Below are 6,017 nucleotides of genomic sequence, written 5' to 3' on the forward strand. Positions count from 1 at the left end.
AAGTGTACAGAACGTTTTGGGAAATGGAAAAATAGAGTTAGGCTATTCCAGCACATTATTACCTTCCAGATATCACACCCAGGTGTTTACAACACCTACACTAAATAACTGTATACATTCATATACAGCCTTTCAGCTGTTCAACTCTTTAAGAAGCATAGTTGTTGTCACAGAGTCATCCAGAATGGAAATCGACCTTTCGGTCCAATTCATCCATGCTGACCATGTTTCCAAACTATAGGAGTCCCACTTGGCATCGAAGATTGAACCCAGTATGTGGAAAGAATGCACCATTTTTTCTGGGCAAATGACACTGGGGCAGACAAAAACAACAAGCAATTCTCTTGACAGCATGTAGACCCACAGCTTTTTTGGTTATTGGGAGCCTAACATTGCCTGAGGCACCAGATATTAAAACCTTTCAAAAGTTGACAACTTTAGTTCAGGAATATTATGACTTCAAGCCTCTTCTAACTCTGAGATGCTATCACTTTTACTCTGCATTTCAAGTACGGGGGAACCATATTGGGATTTTTGACGAGGTTAAGATAACTGGCAGAGGCATGTGATTTTGGTTTAACCCTAGATGAGTTGCTGAGAGACCATTTGATATGAGGGATTAATGATGTGACCATGCAGAAGTGCCTACCAGCTGAAAACCAACTGAACTTCAAACAGGCACTACTACTAGTTTTGTCATTAGAAAATGCAACAAATGGAGCTCATGAGTTGCAGAGCATTCTGAAGGACATGTATACCCTTGGCAGGGTGACTGAGCATGAATGCAAACAGTTGCATAGCCTCACTCAGGACGTATCCTGAACAGAAGGACTCTAGGTCAGCCTACAATAAAACCCCAAAATAAAGCCATTCCTCAGTCAAATGGTTAAAATTTTCTTCAGGATCTGGGCCACAGGCCATTGTAGTTACTGCCGGTATGTGGATTCAAGATAGCAAAAGTTGAAACTTTATTGCTGGAACAGCACAGCAGGTCAGGCAGCATCCAGGGAACAGGAGATTCGACGTTTCGGGCACAGGTCCTTCTTCAGGAATCATTCCTGAAGAAGGGCCTGTGCCCGAAACGTCGAATCTCCTGTTCCCTGGATGCTGCCTGACCTGCTGTGCTGTTCCAGCAATAAAGTTTCAACTTTGATCTCCAGCATCTGCAGACCTCACTTTCTCCTCAAGATAGCAAAAGACATCCCACCAGGTCTGAATTGAGTAAGAAAACTCAGAGATCAGTATCCAGGAGACTGCAGGAACTGGAACAGTTCAATTGTTTAGCAACATCTAAATCTGAACCAATCAAAATAAACATCTGGTTAAATGGTCACCAGGTTCTCATGGCAGTTAATCCCAGTGATGCAGATCCTGTCTTGACCAAAATTCAAATAGTCTTCAGGTACCTTGGATGAGTATGCCACCACCATCACAGACTTTATCAGCAAGTGTGTGGAGGACTACGTACCAAAGAAGTCAATCCAGGTGTTCCCCAATAGGAAACCTTGGATGAATCAGGACACACAGAACCTGCTAAAAACCGAGCATGAGTCCTTCAATCAGGAGACCCACTCAAATATGAGGAATCCAAGTATAACCTTTGCAGAGCCATTAAGACAGCCAAGGACCAATACTGATCCAAACTAGAGACCCTGATGGACACCTGGCAACTATGGCAAGGACTGAATGACATCACAGGTTCTAAAAAGAGACAGTGCAAGGTAGCAGATGATGACATATCCCTCCCAGATCGTCTCAACGCCTTCTATGCTCGCTTTAAACAAAATTTCGGCCAAGAGGTAACACCTATTCCGACAAGTCCTGATGAACCTATCCCAACAGTTACTACATCAGAGGTCAGATCAGTTTTCCTTCGTGTGAATCCAAGGAAAGCGATGGGACCAGATGGAGTATCAGGCTGTGCACTCAGAGCACGCACAGATCAACTGATCAAGAGGTCTTCTCAGACATCTTCAACCTCCCCCTGCAGCAGGCCACTGTCCCTGCTTGTTTCAAGAGGCCAACATCATCCCTGTGCCTGAGAAGGCTCATGCAGCATGTCTCAATGACTACCGCCCAGTGGCCCTAACTTTGGTGGTGATGAAGTAAGTGCTTTGAAAGGCTAGTCATGGTAGTAATCAACTCCAGCCTTCCCACTACTCCAGGTCGCCTATTGGACTGACAGATCCATGTCCAATGCCATATCACTTGCCCTTCACTCAACCCCAGAACATCTTGATGCCAAGAACAGCTACGTAAGTATCCTACTCATTGACTACAGTTCATCCTGCAACACTATTATCGCCTCGAGACTGATTACTAAGTGTAGTGATCTCGGAATAAGCCCCACTCTCTGCAACTGGATCCTCAGTTTCCTGACCCACAGGCCACAATCAGTGAAAATTGGAGACAATATTTCATCGTCACTACCACTCAACACTGGAGCCCCCCAGGGGTGCGTACTCAACCCCCTACATTGACCATGCAGAAGTGCCTACCAGCTGAAAACCAACTGAACTTCAAACAGGCACTACTACTAGTATACCCATGATTGCGTCGCCAAACACCAGACTAATGCCATTTACAAGTTCGCTGGTGACACCACCATAGTCGGTCAAATCTCAGACAGCGATGAAACAGACTACAGACGGGAGGTGGGAAGACCTGGAAAAATAGTGCACTGAGAACAACCTAGCTCTCAATGCTGGCAAAACCAAGGAACTCATTATTAACTTTCGGCAGGATGTTACTCATGCCCCCCCTACACATTAACAGCACAGAGTTGGAACGAGTGGAGAGTGTCAAGCTCCTGGGAGTGGTCACCCACAACAAGCTTTCTTGGACTCTTCATGTGGACACATTGGTTACAAATGCCCAACAATGTCTCTTCTTCCTCAAGCAGCTGAGGAAATTTAGCATGACGGCAAATATCCTTGCCAACTTTTATAGGTGCGCCATCAACAGCATTCTGTCTGGATGTATCACTACCTGCTATGACAACTGTACCATTCAAGATCGGAGACGGATACAGAGAGTGGTGAACTTGGCCCAGACAATCACAAAGGCCAACCAAGAACACACACACCAGCCAATTTCGCAACAGTTTCTACCCTACTGCTGTTGAATACTGAATGGACTCACAAACCCCTAACGTTCGCCTGTACCTGTGTTTTTGTTTTTGCCACTAATTACCTATTATTTACTATCTATGCTACTTAACTATGTGATCTGCCTGTATTGCTCGCAAGATAAAGCTTTTCACTGTGCCCTGGTACATGTGACAATAAATTCAACTCAATTCAATTCACTCTGGAATCCAACCCTTAAGTTTTCATAAGACCTCGGCCAGGCTGAGAACCTGTATGGGGAACCTTTAAAGAGTAAGGATGCAACTTTAGTCCTAGTCTCTTCTGAGAAGCAGCTTGTTCAGTTACCACTGATTGTCATAAAAGGCTCAGGCCCAAGCCTGATGGGATAAAATTGGTGGAGAAACATTCAACTTGATTGGCTCAAGATTTTTCAATTAGAAAATGGCTGCCTGAGTGAAATCTTAATTATAGTTTTCTGGAAAGCCCAGGGATATCAAAGGAGGCAAGGCCACCTTACACGTTGACCAGGAAGCAATTCCATGATTCTGCAAGCACCAAGCAGTGCCATTTGCCTTATGTGGAAAAGTAGAGGTAGAATTCAGGAGTAAACCACTTTTTGCAGCTGCATAAATACCCAATCCCTTGGATAGAGGACTTATATGTAAAACTGGCAGGGGAATTGTCCTTCACGAAGCTGGACTTGAGCCATACATATCTGCAATTATGATTAGATGAGGATTCCCAGAAGTATGCTCCAATTAATAGCCATAAGGGTTTATACCAATGTATAAGACTGCCTTTGGGATTTTATCAGCCTGTGGCATTTTCTGGTCGACAATGGAGAACATTATACAATGTCTATCCGAGGTGCTAATAACCAGGAAGACCAATAAAGGGCATGTAGAGAACTTGGACAGGTTGCTTAAACGTTTCTCCGAGTTGGGTGCACGCCTTAGGAGGGAAAACTATGTGCTCCAGGCACCCCAAGAGACCTACTTAGGCAACAGAGTCGACAGACCAGGTTATACCCCTTGGACGATGAAGTGAGGGCAATCAAAAATGTTCTGGCTCTCACTTCTGTACCATGGCTTAGGTCTTTCTAGGATTTGTGGGTAAATACAAAGCTTCATACATAACCCAGTCTCCATCTTGGCAGCCTTATACCCGCTATTGTAAAACGGACAGTCTTGGAAAAGCTCTTGTAGCCAAGAAGTAGCCTTTAAGGAAGTGAAGCAGCTTCTATCCTCATCCAAGGTATTGGCACATGACAATCTCAAGTGAGGTGTGGTGCTGACATGCAATGCCTCCCCATATGGTATCAGGGTAATGTTGGCTCACCGGTGATGTAGCAGTGGAGGAATGCCTGATAACGCATGCTTTCTGGACTTTGGCTGATGCTGATGAAAAGTTTATGCTTGAAATGTCGACTCTCCTGCACTTCAAATGCTGTCTAACCAGCTGTGGCCTTCCAGCGCCACACTCTTTGACCCTGAATGAAAATATCTCCAGATAAAGATGGAAGGTTTGGCAGCCATTTTTGGTGTACAAACGTTCCACCAATAACTTTGTGGATGTAAATCTGTAATAGTAATGGACCACAAACTCCTGCTAGGGTTACTCAAACAGGACAGGCCTGTGCTGCCCATAGCTTCCGGTGAAATTCAGCGGTGGATTCTTATTCTGAGAAAGTACAATTTCAAATTGGAACACTGTCCAGGAGGCCAAGTGACAAATGCAGATGTCTTGAGGGACTTCCCACTGGCGGGTATATCACCAGTTGCACCACCACTAGAAGAGTCCATTCTGATTTTAACCTTTCTGGACACCCTTCTGGTCACTGCTGACAATATCAGACCATGAAGACAAAAAGATCCCATTCTGGCAAAACCAGAACAGCTACTGGTGATGGGGGAAACAAAAGGGCTGTCACAATTAGGATTAAAACCTTTCTGGACCTGGTGAGACTAAATCAGTGCAGAGGATGGTATATTACTATGGGGAGCAAGAGTGATTGTCCTGAGCAAAGGTTGCTGCCAGATATTGGCTGAAATCCACCAAGGTAAAAACAATGACTGCAGATGCTGGAAACCAGATTCTGGATTAGTGGTGCTGGAAGAGCACAGCAGTTCAGGCAGCATCAAAGAAGCAGCGAAATCGATGTTTCGGGCAAAAGTCCTTCATCAGGAATAAAGGTAGAGAGCCTGAAGCATGGAGAGATAAGCTAGAGGAGGGTGGGGGTGGGGAGAAAGTAGCATAGAGTACAATAGTCTCTTTGTTGGCTATGTAGAACAGTTGATCTTCCGTAATTACACCGGCACCACTCGCCACCTTTTCCTCCGTTACATTGATGACTGCATTGGCGCCACCTCGTGCTCCCGCGAGGAGGTTGAGCAATTCATCAACTTCACCAAAACATTCCACCCTGACCTTAAATTTACCTGGACCATCTCTGACACCTCCCTCCCCTTCCTGGACCTCTCCATCTCCATTAATGACGACCAACTTGCCACGGACATTTTTTACAAACCCACCGACTCCCACAGCTACCTGGATTACACCTCTTCCACCCTACCTCCTGCAAAAATGCCATCCCATATTCCCAATTCCTCCAACTCCGCTGGATCTGCTCCCAGGAGGACCAGTTCCACCACAGAACACACCAGATGGCCTCCTTCTTTAGAGACCGCAATTTCCCTTCCCACGTGGTTAAAGATGTCCTCCAACGCATCTCGTCCACATCCCGCACCTCCGCCCTCAGACCCCACCCCTCCAACCATAACAAGGACAGAACGGCCCTGGTGCTCACCTTCCACCCTACGAACCTTCACATAAACCAAATCATCCTCCGACATTTCCGCCACCTCCAAAAAGACCCCACCACCAGGGATAGATTTCCCTCCCCACCCCTTTCCGCCTTCCGCAAAGACC

This window comes from Chiloscyllium plagiosum, chromosome 25, assembly GCF_004010195.1.
Source record: "Chiloscyllium plagiosum isolate BGI_BamShark_2017 chromosome 25, ASM401019v2, whole genome shotgun sequence".
Lineage (NCBI taxonomy): Eukaryota > Metazoa > Chordata > Chondrichthyes > Orectolobiformes > Hemiscylliidae > Chiloscyllium > Chiloscyllium plagiosum.